The sequence below is a fragment of the Meles meles genome, chromosome 14 (genome assembly GCF_922984935.1).
Source record: "Meles meles chromosome 14, mMelMel3.1 paternal haplotype, whole genome shotgun sequence".
NCBI lineage: Eukaryota > Metazoa > Chordata > Mammalia > Carnivora > Mustelidae > Meles > Meles meles.
The window spans coordinates 12,724,133-12,739,386 of NC_060079.1; the positions used below are offsets into that span (position 1 = coordinate 12,724,133).

General features: G+C 44.9%; 1 long non-coding RNA gene and 1 other non-coding gene across 2 annotated transcripts; one reads left to right on the plus strand and one right to left on the minus strand.

The window, feature by feature from the left end:
- Positions 1-4,366: 4,366 nt before the first annotated feature.
- Positions 4,367-14,999, plus strand: LOC123955955. The gene is made up of 3 exons (XR_006821474.1): positions 4,367-4,737; positions 10,402-12,642; positions 12,933-14,999. It is a non-coding gene; the product is annotated as an uncharacterized LOC123955955 (long non-coding RNA).
- Positions 14,632-14,735, minus strand: LOC123925406. The gene has a single exon (XR_006814999.1). It is a non-coding gene; the product is annotated as a small nucleolar RNA U13 (small nucleolar RNA).
- Positions 15,000-15,254: the final 255 nt, after the last annotated feature.

Genomic DNA, 15,254 nt, shown 5'->3' on the forward strand with positions numbered 1-15,254 from the left:
AATGTTTTCTTCTTGATTACCCATTGAAATGATACTGTCATGGATATAGGCATTAAATAAGATCTATTATTGGAATAAATTTCACCTGATTCTTTGTACTTTTCTGGATCTACTAGAAATTTTAGCGACGTACATGGCTCGCATTATATTTCTATTGATCTAGAAGTTCTGTGGGAGCCAGCAAGCCCTTGCAGACGAAATAAATGCTGGACCTCACCCTGAGCACTTATCTTTAGGTATGATTTCTTGCAGACAACCTTGGGAAAAAATGTGCCGATGAAAGTTACCGTAAAAAGCCTAACTGGTCCTGTCTAAATCTGGAAAGAATTCTTTGAAGCTTGTTACCATAGGATCACAAGAGTGTTTCATTAAGTATTTCTGATCACAGATGTGGCACATTATTAAAATATCATTTTTACGGTCACCCTAGAGGCGAGGGTTATCTGAATATGGAGAGAGAAACAGCTTGTGGAGCTGTTGTATAAATGAAATTACTAGAAAGCAGTGCACTCGACTGCATATTGGCCTGGGGGCTTATTCTTATTAAAATGTTTAGATAGCAGTTTCTGTTCATTTTCTGCAGAATTGCTCTCCAAATTAAAAATTTGGCTTGGCACACCAATAGACCAGAGTCCCAGGAGAAGTTTATCCTCCGTTCTTCTTGTTATCCCCTCCTAAGCACTCAGATGTCATGCTGATAGGTAAAGCAGGAATGTCTGTATGGAGAATATGCATTAGAATTTCCCGCTGCCCTGCAAACGGGCACATTCCTACTTGCCTAAAAGAAGTCATCATAGGCTTCAAGAATATTAGAAGGTCTATCTATAGGAAAGCAACCCCTCTGTCTCTCTTATAATTTTTAGAAACAATTTTTAACAGAAACTAGCCTTAACAGTTGAAGACTGTTGCTAAAACGGACTTGTTATGAATAGACTGGAAGCCATTACGTAAACATACTGAAATATAAGCCTTCTCAGAACTCAAACTAATATATATCTGTTCAGCCAGTAAACAGGATGGCGTAAGGCTGAACAAGTGGTGCAGGATGACTTCTTTCCTGCATACAGGTTTGCGTCCTTGATGTCAGCACTATGGCAACCAGAAGGAGGCCACAGCCACTGTCTGGAAACGTTTGTTCTCATGGGGAGCCCAAGAGCCACGCCCACTGGGGGCGCACAGCCTCCTCCGCTCTCCCAATCATATTTAAACTTATCAGTGCATCAGCTGGAATGGAAAGAGTGCTGCTTGATGCGACTGACACCATGGGGCTGGATAGTGCCTGTAACTTCCCTCAACAAAATGCCTGATGGAGGAGGCGGTTGCTGGGGAAAGTCTGTGCACACGCACCTGTGTGCGTCGTTCTTGCCTACTGAGAAGACAAAACCCACAGCTGACAAATCCTTTCTCTCTCTCTTTCAATCACCTGGGTTGATGAGGACCGTGGTAAACATAGCTAATGCCTGAACCTCATCAATTGTAACCCATTGTTTCGAAGCCCTTCCTCTCTTGAGTTTCCTGTCTTCACTCTTCCCCTGTGCTGAGACAGTTATTGAGGAATTAAATGGGAGAGGCCAGACAGGGAAAGGAAGTCAAGAATTGCTTGGGTACTCTTCTAGAATGTTCCACATTGCTTCAGTGAGGGATTCTCAAATAGCGTGTTACCAGGAAACAAGTTAAATAAATTTCTGACCTTGATAAGGTGCTAAAAATTAAATTAAAATGTAACCATTACTTATTACTTTTATTACTTTTTTATTTTGTTGGAAGCATTTTGTGTTTTATTTTATTATTATTTTTTAAGATTTTATTTATTTATTTGACAGAGAGAGCAAGAGAGCACAAGCAGAGGGAGCAGTCAAAGGAGAGGGAGAAGAAGGCTCCCCGCCAAGCAGGGAGCCTGATGCCAGGCTCCATCCCGGGACCCTGGGATCATGCCCTGAGCAGAAGGCAGACACTTAGCCATCTGAGCCACCCAGGCGCTCCTGTAGGAAGCATTTTAGAGCATAACATCAGAAGAATCTTCTACCACTAAGAGATATGTGCAAAATTCATATGCAAAATTAATATGGCTATAAATATAAAACACAAGACTTGAAAGTAATCTCTCCCACTATGTACTTGAGTCAACCTACTCTGTAATTTAGGGAGACTGGTGAGAAGATTTAAGAAGTGCTGGACTACGAACACAGAGATCAATAGGAGATAATGAGCAGACCATTTCGAATGGAGTGAAAGATTGCCCAAAAGAAAGGGCCATGGGGTTGGAGCATGGAAGCTTCAGTTGCCAGCCAGCCTACGGGATTTGGATAGTTTCAGTAGAGAGTTGTTGAAAGCGTTTGTTTTTGTTTTTGAGGGAATGATAACTTGTGTGAAGCATGATTTTAATAGAATAATCTGGCAGCTTCGTTCAAGACAGTTGAAGAAAGGAAATAGCTAGATGGGGGAGGAGGAACAAACTGGAGATCATTGGTAGGTGAAAATTTCAATGGTTTAAATGCAAGATGGAGCCCAGACTAAGCCCAGACTAAGATGGTGGAGGAACAGATGGAGAAGAGAGTGAAAGATATAACACCATGAATAAACAACAAAGAGGGAGCATGAGTGGTTGCATGGGAGCAGGGAAAAGGCAAGAAGAATAAAAGAGAACTGGTTTGGAGCCTGGGTGAGAAGAGAATCACTGTGTAATTAAATTCCTGGAGTGTCCCATACCATAGCCCAGGCCTAAGGCTAGGTTCTGGGCATAGATAGTGACAAAGAGAGAAAAGATTGCCCTTGAGGAACATTTATTCTAAGGAGGCAGTAAGCAGTCAGAGGGGTAGAGGAATCACCAGAGCAACATAGATTACAAGAGCATACGAGTGGACAGTTTTGACTTATAATTCCGTCTAAATCACGGAGGAAAATGAAAACTAAGGGACGTTGAAAAGCCACTTATAATTAGGAGAAATGAGAATCCCTAAACACTTAATAGTAACTAGGACCATGCTTTTATTACTGTGCTTTGTAGGGCTTATCTTATTTAATCCTCTAATAACCCCCTCGTGAGGACATTTGCCCAAGGTCAAAGAGCTAGGAAGGAGCACATTCTGGATCCAAACTGAAGTCTCTTATTTTAAAGTCATTGTGAACTGACTTTATCCAAAAGGTCCAACCACAACTCATGGGTAATTTGGGGGCATCTGATGGGACTGGGACATTTAAGGCAGGTGAGAATTAGCTATGTCGTCGACCTCATTATCTCCTTATTAAGAAAGCGATTCTCAGATCAAATTTGGCCACAGATTCAGATTTTATATTAAACAAACATTCCTTTAGGAACCAGGCTCAGGACAGTTCAGACAACTGTGAACTTGAGGATTCCCCCTCTTGTCTAAAAGCTTCCCTGGAGGCATAAGCAACAACATTCAATGCCATCCTTATGGACATGAACTCAGGCCTCACTGGATCCCTAAGCCCGTTCACGCATGGGCTGGGGAGCACCTTCCCAACATTTACCCAGTCCTCAAAACTTGAATACCTTTCATTTTAACATTGAGAGCCTATTTTGGATATTCACCACGTACACCAGCAAGCCTTAAGCCTCTCACTTCACCAATAGAAACTCACTTCTGATACTCACTATCCTAATTTTCAAAGCCTCAGGTGGCTATTGAGATCGGCAGAGCTGATGTCTTTCTGATGTCATCCCATCTTACCACCCTTGGAGGCTGAATTTCTCCACTGCCCTTGAATTTCTAAGGGCAACTAAATGCCCCTAGTGTTGAGGCTCCCACTAATACAAACTCATGCTCTCATGCTCAATGTCAAACTATTTTAAAGTAAATAATGAACATTGTAAAGTAAATCCAGCCTTTTAGCAGTTATTGCATAAAACCTGTAATTTGGATTTTTTTGGAAAAATGGCATTAATAAAGTATCAAGTACCTGTATTATTCTTTTTTAAAAAAATTTATCTATTTATTGAACAGAGAGATACACAGGGAGAGAAGGAACACACAAGCAAGGGGAGTGGGAGAGGGAGAAGCAGGCTTCCCGCCGAGCAGGGAGCCTGATGCGGGGCTCCATCCCAGGATCCTGGGATCATGACCGGAGCTGAAGGCAGAGGTTTAATGACTGAGCCACCCAGGTGCCCTATATTATTCTTTTTAACCAGAGAATCTTAACCTCATGGCCCAAGCATGAAAATGACAGCTAACAATAGCCAGCTGTCGTGATGGGAAAGGCATTGTGCCAAGGGGCCCAATATATCTTCCCATTTAACCTTCAGAACAAACCGATGAAGGAGATGTCATTATTACACGCCCTTTTTACAAAGGGAGAAAGTGAAACTAAAAGAGAGCAAGTCATCTGGCCCAGATCAAACAGCCTGAAGCTAATGGATGTGGCATACAGATCTGCTCCTTGCCGGTGAGGAAGCTCGAAAACCCTGAAATTATCCTCAGGATTTTGCATGTGGGCATCCTTATCATTCATGTTGTTCCTGGGGCTGGAGGGTGGGGAAGGCCATGGTAAGATCCATGACTCATACTGGATTCCCGAAGACTTTCAGCACCGTGATCTAAACCAGCACCATCAGAATCCAGACGCCTTGCTTGACTGCTGTCTATCATAAGTCATCTACCTAATGGAAGCTCGAAGCAGATGTTTCATTTCCTCTTCCGCGGACAGACATATTGAACTGGGTCTTTTAATCTAAAAACATAGCAACATTATCCTAATTTATGGAAAACATGTCAGGTAAGAAAAATCGCATTTATAAGAAATCAATTGATCTTATGTATTTATAATTTATTTTTCTGAATTTTCCAATTTAGAACTGGGCTCAAAGAGAACAGGATGGCTCAACTGTGAAAACTAGAAATATGTTTTTTTTAATCGTTTCTTTGTTAAAAAAAAAAAGAGACTTTAAAGAATTTTCCAGAAATGGCCGTATAAGCCTTCCAGACGTTATAGGTAATTTCTAACTCTATGGTCCTTTGCTGCCTGAAAAAAATAATCTACTCCCGTATTTATTTGGACCAGAGTAAAATGATCATGTTTCCTTTGGCTTTGGTGGGGTGTTGACAGAGCAGATAATTGAAATATCTTACTGTTGCTAAAGCAAACTGACTCAAGAAAGAAGAGGAGAGGAGATAGAGGATGTAGATATTTTCTTGAAATAATTTTCCTTCCATCTTCCTTCTGAGCTATCTTGAGTTGTAATGAAATAGTATTTCAGGAATTAGCACAAAAGAGAATACATGGTTTCTCTGATCCCTTCTCTACTCAAGTCATACACATTTATCTTAAAATTATTTGAAATTCGTACAGAAAATAGACATATGAATTTTACAATAACTCGCACTATATTCTACTTACACATGCCCAACAGGCCACTACGTTGCCCAGCCCACACTCCAGCAATTAGACTAAAACAGGGAAATGCCTGATTGTCCTTTGAGGCTCATTTGCCCCTTACACAAAGAGTTCCTGTGAGCACTGAAGCTTGGCACAGGATAATATGAGGATTTGGTTATATTACACAGAAATACATGAACTTCCCACTGTAGCGTTTGGGTACGCAAAATTGAGAAGTATTTTGGGTTACCATATCAGACTGAGGGAGAAAATGGCGTGGAAATTGATTTTTCCAAAGCCTCAACATTTCAAATGCAAAAACTCTTTTATCTAGTTATTTCTGGGGAAATAACAGCTGGAGGCTAATGAATGGGAAGACACCAAGTTATCTCAGCTCCATGTTGGCCCAAATTTCACTGCCACTACCTGTCCTAGGAGATGCGTAAACCTGAGGCCGAACATCTAGAAGTCTCCTCCAACTGGCGGCGGGTGGCCCATGTGCTTTGGGGCCACTTTCTCAGAGGTCGTCATGGTCGGATGCTGATTTATTCATATCTTCTTTTCTGATCCCCAACTTCCAGGGGACCCCCGTTCCCCACACGTATGTGAACTATGGCAAAAGGGAAGCATTTCAGGTTGGAGTTCAGGAAGAGAGCCTTTGAGTATGAATGGTTTCCTCCTTCAAACACCTGGGGCATTCCCACTTTAAAATGTAGTGGTTTACCTTTTTCTTCTCTAAAAATTTCATTTGTGTTTCCCCCAGTCTCTCGACTACTTTGTGAATTCCACGAGACAAAAGCTTTTGTCTTACATTTCTCTTGTATGTATATATATGTATATATGTATGTATGTATATATACACATGCATATATATTTATTTATATTAATATAAATATATAATTATATAATTAATATATTTATATTATATTAATATAAATATATAAATATTATGTATATAGTTAAAGATTTTATTTGTTTGACAGAGAGAGCACAAGCAGGGGGAGCAGCAGGCAGAGGGAGAAGCAGACTCCCCGCTGAGCAGGGAGCCCTGGGGGGCAGGGAAGCTCAATCCTAGGACCCTGAAATCATGACCTGAGCCGAAGACAGACACTTTGCCCAGACATTAAGGTTCAAAGCCAACGGCCAAGAAAAAATTCTTGAGACGTCTTTGGTGCAAACGGGCGGTTTTATTAAAGCAGGGGGACAAGGCCTGTGGGCAGAAAGAGCTACCTCTCCTCTATATTTTTAACCACAAGAATGCTATGAGTTTAGTAGATACCCAGAGAACCAATGGATTAATTCCTTCTTTGGATGTGACAGACGCTTTTGTGGATGTTGTGTTTCCTCTAATAGATAGAAACCTTCATGAGGACAGAAACTACATATAAATCATTTTTGCATCTTATGCAACATCCAGTTTAAATTATTGATCAGGATACAGGCTCAGTAATTACCCTGGGGAGACTGAACAGATAAGGCAGTGACAGGCAGACCAAGTTTTCTGATGGTCTCACCAGAACAATTTATAGTGTTAGAAATGGGGACGGGTGGTATTTGGATTTTCTTCCTTGCATGAGAGCACCTACCTAGCATGGTTTCACCAGTCTCTTCTCTTGGAACATTTTCTTCATTTGGCTTCCAGCAAGACTCCGCCCACCGGCTGTGTTCCCAGCTCACCCTCTGTTGCCAGTGCCTCCCCAGCCTCCTCATGGGAGAGAGCTCAAGCTTGGTGTGAGGATCTCTTGGGCGTGTTCTTACATTGAAACCGAATCCCTGTGTATTCTTCTTTACATTTGCCAATTTCTAAAATTTCATCTCTGAATTTTTTTTTTTTACCTCCAGGCTTTAAAAAAAACAAACAAACAAACAAAAAAAACCCCTCCAGACTAAAATATCCAGTTTCCCTCATATCTACTTAATATATGCAAACACAACCCCCGATTGCTCTGAAGCCCAAATTGTGGTTCCCTCCAGGGGTCTTCATCTCAATACATGGCAGCTTGGTACTAACTGCTTAGGACGAAGTGTTGGGGTCTTCCTTCTGCATACCCAGTTCTGAGCAAACTGTCAGTTTTGCCTTCAAGAGACATTTAAAAAGTTCAGCCCCCCTCACCCTGCCATCTCTCTCCACCCTCTTCTGAGCGCCCACCATCATCACAGCATGAGCTCTGTGAGGGCACAGACCTTGTCTGGTTTTTTTGGTTGTGGTATCTTCAGGTCCCGGTGCATTGTCTGGCACATCGTAGGAGCTTAGTCTGCATTTGATGAGTAAATCTCTTGCCTAGATTATTGGGGTAATCTCTGAACTCGGGATTTCTCAGCCACAGTGCCAGTGACATTCTGCGCTGAGTAATTCTCTGGGGGCAGCTTTGTGTGCCCTGTAGGAGGTTCAGCAGCTTCGCTGGTTTCTACCCACTGGATGCCTCTTGCACCCTCTCCTTCCATCTCAAGTTGTGACCACCCCAAATGTCTCCAGACCTTGTCAAATGTCCACTAGGGGGCAGAACCCACACCACAGCTGGTTTCTGCTTTCTGCTGGTGCCCACATGGTCTCTGAATAGCCGTGGACTCTCTAAATTTGTTACGCCAAACCATTGCTTCCATCGACTCAGAGTAAAAACCAAATGCCTCACAACACCTGGAAGGTCTCTCTCTTCTCCTCTGACCTTGTCCCTCCCCACTGCTCGCTCTGTCTCAGACCCATTTCTTGCTTATCTTCCAGATGTAGCAGGCATCTTCCCAAGCCTTATGGCCTCTACGCTTGCTGTCCCCATACCTGAAGTTCCCTGTTTCCTGACCCCTTGAGGAAGCCTATAAAGCAGCATTCTGGCCTTGGTGTTCCATATTCCTTCACCCTGCTTCTTCTTCTTCTTTTTTTTTTTTTTAAGATTTATTTATTTATTTGACAGGCAGAGAGCACAAGTAGGCAGAGAGGTAGGCAGAGAGAGAGAGGGGGAAGCAGGCTTCCCGCTGAGCAGAGAGCCCGATGCGGGACTCTATCCCAGGACCCTGGGATCATGACCTGAGCCGAAGGCAGAGGCTTAACCCACTGAGCCACCCAGGCGCCCCACCTTCACCCTGCTTCTGTGCCACTATTGTTCTTAACCGCCTTTTGAAGGACAAACGTGTCTAGAATAGATCCAGGCAGTGGTGAGGTGTTCAAAACAAGTGCCTTGAGTGAATGACAGATGGAGAGGTGGGTGGACACAGAAGATAGTGGCTTACTGAGGTCTTCACTAGCCTACTTCCTCTTCTGTCTTTAGCTTTCTCATAATTCTTGCCGAATCATGGTTGAGGTTCTCTTTCCTCCTAACATCTGATCAGAACTCTACAAATGGTATGAAACCAACTAACATAGACAGCTGAAAGCCTCCCAGGGACTATCTTCCAGAAGCTAGCTTGGACTCAGTCCCCATTTATGTCCCAGGATTTGGGGGTCCCAGCTTTCTTTGGGGTTCTCCAGTCAATTCCTTAGTCTTAGTGTGGTCATGGGCAAATCACTTTTCCCACCTGTGCTCCAGGCCTTTGTCTGTTAAATGGGATAATGTATAATAGAATTTCTAGAGCTATCGTGCAGATTAGGAGACTCAATTACACGGATGAAGTGCTTAGGCATGTGACAAGCCCTGGAAATATTTGTTAGTACTATTAGTCTCTGTATAGGCTGTCTTCATGAGGATTTCTTCATGATGCCAGGTCTTGTCAGGATTTGGTGCCTGGTGATGTGACAAAGCCTTGAAAGTTCCTGCAAGACAGATGTATTGATAGCTTACTGTATCCTACATGCTGTGCTGGGTACTGGGGATATGGTCAAATAGGAAAAATCGGGTCTCTGTCTTCTTGGAATTTACGTTTTATTTTGAGGATCCAGAGACAAGCAGCAGATATAGGAAAAGTTATGAGCTAGTGGTAAGTGTGGTGATAAAATAAAATAGGGTGAGGGACTTGCTATAGGTCTCCTGATCTAGAAAAGCTGCTTTCCAAGGTAATTGTAAGCTGTTCCCTGGATGACAAAAAGCAGCAGCCAGCCAAACACCCAGGGAAAGAGTTTTTCAAGCATAGTAGCCCGTTCCTGTGGAGCCCTAAGCAGGGCTCAGGGTTGGTGTGTTTGAGGAGCAGAAGGCAGGCCAGTGTTGGTAGGGTGGGGTGAAAGCCGTCGGGGAGAGTAGAAGAAAGTGAGGTCACAGGGGTCGGGTCATGTGCATTGTAGATCATAGGAAGGGGTTTGGATATACTTTAAAAGGCTGAGGAATCATTGGAAGGTTTAAAATGGGACAATGACATTTTCCAAAGATCCCTCTGACTGCTGCTTGCTTGAGAATGGCTTGCGGAGAGGCAAGCCTTAAAAATAGGGACACCAGTAGGGGACAGTGACAAGTAAAACACGTGGCCAACGGGGGTGATGGTGATGGTAGATTCTGTCATGGTGTGACGCTTCAACGCAGCTCTGAATCTCGTTACTAACATGAGGCATCATCACACCAGCCAGGATGGGGGACTAGATGTCTGACCGGTCCTCCTGACCCAGGATGGTGATTGGTTCACCCCTTCAGCCCTCTTACCTTTTTTCTCTCCCAGGAGGTTTTACTGGTAGACTCGTAATCTGATCAGTGTGCCAGGGGGGTGGGGGAGTGAGGTTAGGTTCCCTTAACTTCCAGAATTTTCTTCCATGGCTCCCAGGAATATTAAGATAAGCTAAAATTGTGTGGAATCTGAGAGGGGAGAGTAGGAGTGTCTAAATAAAGACTGAGAATTTGGGGCTGACAGTGGACTATTTATTAAATATCAGCTTTTTGACAGCGACAGTAACTACACGCGAATGATGTTTAAGAATCTTGTAAAAAACACCGAAACTGCTTCTAAAGGTTAAAAACAGAAAGGCCCCTTGTGCTCCCATTCCATAAATTCTGTTATGAATGAGGCTGTATGGTCCACATTTAATAAACAGTCACTGGCTTGGAAGGATTTCTTTTCTGGATCCAGTGGAGGAAGGCCAGAGTTATTGTTGATGTTGTTGTTTCTTCCCTGTTCTGATTTACACCTACCATTTTCCATACTTTCCAGAATGCCAGAGAGAGGCCAAATGAAGATGCTCCAGGTCTTCTACCTCCTGGTTATTCGAAAGAGGCAAACCACTCTGACAAGAAGGCTAAGTCCCTGAAGCGACGGTCTTTGACCCCGGGCCGCGTCAGTGTCTCCTCCATTTGTCCCTACAAGATCCCTTCTCAGGTGGCCTGCTTTAGGGTTGCCAGATCAAATTACAGGACAGCCAGTTAAATTTGAATTTAAGATTTTAGAAAAATGAGTCATTTTTTAGGATCAGTATATCCCAAACTTTTTATGGACAGATACTTGTTGTTTATTTGAAATTCAGATTGAACTGGGCATCCTGTGTTTTTATTTGCCATGATGGCAACCCGAGCCCTGATCGGGGATGGGTGTGAAGCCTTCCCCCATGGTAGTGGCCACTAACACCACACATCAGCTGCCCCCCCCCCCCCACCGACCTGTCCCTCTCCGGTCACCTGCTTCCCTCAACCCAGCTGGACTGCAAGTAGGTATTGTCGCTGGAGTGAACAGCTCTGTCTCTTCACCTACCTTCCTGTGTCTCAGTTAGACTCCATGGCTATATTTAGAACATTCACTCCTTCCCCTATAGTAGGAGCTCTATAGTAGAAGCTATTTTCCTTCCTTCCATCCAACCATCCATCCATCCAATATGTATTTATAGAACAACTTTTAAGGACTAGACACCAAGCAGGAAATCCATAATGTCCCTGGGAACATGTCATGTGGACGACTCGTGTTCTGTCTTAGAGCCAGCTTCTTGGAAGATCTCCAGAGCATAGGAAGCAGCTGTTACAATGAACAAAACAACTCTGAGCCCAAGATCTCTGGACTTGTCCAGCTGAGCCTGTGTATCTCGGATGCCACTGGTCACCCTGAAATTAGTCCTGACCTGTGGCATGTGGTACAGGGAAATTGAAAGCCGGACAGAACAGCCTTGTGGTATCCGTTAGGGAAGGCTACTTGTAACAAACAGACCTCCACATATATAATCACACTAGAAGTCTGGTACTTCTGGGTAGTGTGAAGACTTGGGGGGTAACCCACTCACTATATTCATTTGAGGACTTGGACCAACAGAGTCTCTGCCATCTTTACCAGGTCGCCAGTCACTTCCAAGTTTGCCTGGGGATCATCAGTAGTTCAGCCAGCCATGAGAGGACCAGAGTCTGGAGACGTGTATGGGAGATTGCCTAGAAGTGGCCCACATCGCTTCCTCTCAGATCCATTGGATAGCCACGTGGTCATTCCTAGTTGCAAGGGAGGCCAGGTAGCATGTGCCCAGAAAGAAGAAATGAACATGGATTCAGTTAACTTTCTGAGCCTCAGTTCCCTCTTCTGTGAAATACTCCACTGATTGCCTTCTAAGACCAACTGGTAAAGTCTCTGCTGGGACCCACCACTGGCAGGTGGCAACAGTTCTTAGCTCCCCTTTTCCAGCATCAGACTTCCCACCCCCACACTGGGGAGAAAGGAGACCTGATCCCTTTTCCATTTTCCCATCTGCCTGCTTCTTGGTTCTTGCCCATTTCACACCAGCTTCCTAGAGCAAAGCCACTTTATCTCACAGGTTGTATTCACTTACTGCTGTTCGCTTTGCAACTTTGAGTGCATTTCTCCCGAAAAGCAGCTGTACGTGGATCACTGCTGAAACCCAGCCTCCATCTTCCGGCTCAAGGCAACCCTAAGGGGCAGGGGGTGCTGGAGGGAGGCTGTGGCACCTGGGCAGCATCTGAGAAGGCTCTGCGGCAGGGAGTGCGGGTGGAGCTCCAGGGCCCCAGAGGCTTTGTGAGTGGCTGGTTCCCATGGCAACCAAGGGGCCGCCTCAATGGCTGCGGGGACTGATGTTTAGAGGCTCACGGTAAGCTTAACGTTTATAAACCTGGACTTGCCTGTGGCTGCAGCCTGGAGCAGAGTGCCTTTCAAGTTGGGAGACTTCATTACCAGCATGCCCTACGCAGCGCTCTGTGCATTTCATTGAAGCAAACACTGCTCATCTGCTTGCCAAACCCTGGGGTGGATATTGGGAACCCCGGGAATAAGACAGTCACTGGCCCTCCTCGCATGCTGGCCTAGAGGGTGAGATGAACACAGATGGACGACAGAAACGGACAGTGACCGGGCAGTGGGGAGGCAGGCGGGAAGGCTCTGGAAGGAGAGACTTGATCTGAGCCATGGCCACAGCATGAGCAGGGATGTAGAGTGAAACTAAAATACTTCGACGAGGTCACGTGCAGAGTGAGTGTGTGGATGTGTGGGGGAGGGACGCTATCGCATGGGAGCTGTTGGCAGGAACAGGACCGGGGACACCCAAAGGACCTCGGGTCATGACCTGGGGGCAGGTGGACTTGGAAGCCTTCTCAGGTCGTCATTTGAGGTGGGTGGGTCCACTGGATCCATGACTATTTAAAAAAAAAATTAGCTAGTTTTAGCTTCTTTGAATTCTTATACACAGAAGAAAAACTTGGGGATGTTTCTCCAGTGTTTGGTGTCTCTAACCCATTGACAAGTCCTTCCTTTCCCTCCAGATGATCTTGATTGTGTTCTGGCCTGGAGACTAAAGCTGCAGCCCTCTGCAACGTTGGAAGACTGGCCATCACAGTGTGTGCCCTGCAGGGGGCGTCTTTGCACACAGGGAGCATTCTTTCCCTTGGCTCTGCTCTCCCCAGCATCTACCTTCTACACCTGGGGCCCACCTCCAAGTCCCCGTATCCACAGTCCCTGGGTGGCCAGCTGTCCCAGTTTTAGCCCTAAAAAGCCCATGTCCCATGAAACGTCTCAGTCCCAGTGTTAGTTTCCAGGACAGAAAGGAAAGTCTGAGCCCAGACCTCAGTTTTACAGGGTATTGACTGGGTAAGGAGGCCACGGAAAGAAGGTTCACTTTGGGCCCAGGCTTGCCCAACTGAAGCTTGTTTCCAACTGTTCCATCATTCTCTGTGTGATCTTGGAGAAGTTCCTTTATCTTTTGGAACACTAATTTTCTCATCTGTTAATAGTTTAAAGAATTCTTAAGGGAATGGAAATATTCTATGTTAAACACGGTCAGGTAGGAAGTGCTCGAGAAATGGTGTTATTTTCTAGAGTGAAGGCATATCAAACAGTCTCCACAGAATGTGAAAAAGTGTAGTGAACTTTTATTTTGAGGTTGAGGACACAAAGGAAGAGCATGGAACTGCCTCTGGGGGTCAGGGAGGTCCTACAATTACTACAAATTGTTGACAAAACTGGGGGCGGGGGCTCTCCTGCCTCTCACACGTCCATGGTGGACTATGATTAAAAATTAGAGAAAATGGAAATGTATTATAGTGAGAACACACTGGTAGCAAAAAAATTTGAGTGGCGAGGTAACAGACATGAAGTACAAGCCATCTCTGAACTCCAGTTCAGTTCATGGTGGAGGAAGGATCTGTAGGTGGGAGATTCTAAAGTCTGCAAGGGCTCTGGAGGAGAGAGCTGGGCAGGCTTGGTAGAGAGTAAAGATTCCAGAGTTCTCAGGAAGTTCTAGAATATTCTAGTGTATTCTGGAATGCACTTCCTGTGGGTGAAGCTGGAGAGCAGGGAGAAGTTCACACGTTCTGTTTGTGAGTAAGAGATTGGGTTTGTTGACTTGTCTGCTTGTGGGGTGCCCCAGAGAGGACCACAGCAGCCTTGTAGTCATATCTGGAGAGTTCTTCCCCTTTAAAGAGGCCAGGATTCCAGTTAACGAAGCAAACTTCCTACAAGAGTGTAGTCAGGTCTATACGGTACTGTGGTTTCTTCTCCAGAAAGCCTGAACAATATTAACTGTGGAAAATCGGTACCTTCCTCCACACTTGGATGTCTCCTCTTCAAGGTTGTCTTTTGTGCTGAAGCTGTGGAGAAGGCACTTTTCTTTCTTGCTCAGAAATCGCAGCTCCTTGGCACTCAAGAATGTCATCGACAATGACATGAAGCAAGATAAGTGATGTGCAGGGCTCCAGTCTCTCAGGAGGGCTCCATCCCTCAGGACCATGGCTCCAATAATGGTGTTGGGGAAAGAACAGCCGGATCTGGTGCACTGCCTCTTATTCCATCCAAAATGGTGGAGAATTAATTACCAGCCTCACTCTGTCCCCAGAGCTGTGTGAAGAGGCAGCTTATTATAAGGGCAAGTCTGGATCTGTTGTCCTGTGGGGACCAGAACAAATGTTCTGCCCTGACGTCTCTGTTAAGCCATCTTTCTTTTTTTTTTTTTTTCCTCCAAGTTCACGCCTGACGGGTAATGTGCTGAGGTTATAATGAGGTTGGAGGGAGGCACGTGGCACACCACGGCGTGAACACCCAATAATCACCCTTACGAACTATAAAAGGATCCGTGAAGCCATCCTTCTCCCTTCACCCTGCCCGGGACTAAACATCATTACCAGGACCACGTGCACTCCGTTAACTGTTGAGCCTCTACCTGGGGGACCACTGAGAGGTGACAGTGACCCATGGGCATTTAAAGTGTGAGGTCTTGGGGCATCTGGGTGGCTCAGTCAATTATGCATCTGCCTTCAGCTCTGGTCAGGATCCCCAGGGTCTTGGGATCCAGCCCGTCAGACTCGGCTCAGTGGAGAGCCTGCTTCTCCTTCTCCCTTTTCCTACTGCTCCTGCTTGTGTTCTCTCTGTCAAATAGATAAAATATTTAAAATAAAATAAAATAAAATAAAATGTAAGCTCCTTTCAGTAGACATGTCCTTGACAGTGGCATCTCCCCAGGGCTGTCTCTCACCAACGTGGCTGTGGCAGCAGGTGGAGAGGCCTTCTGCATATTGGGAGTTTCTCTAGCATGATTTGGGTTACTAAAAAATACGGTAAATTCCTAAGCAGGGCCCCCAGAATTCAGTTCC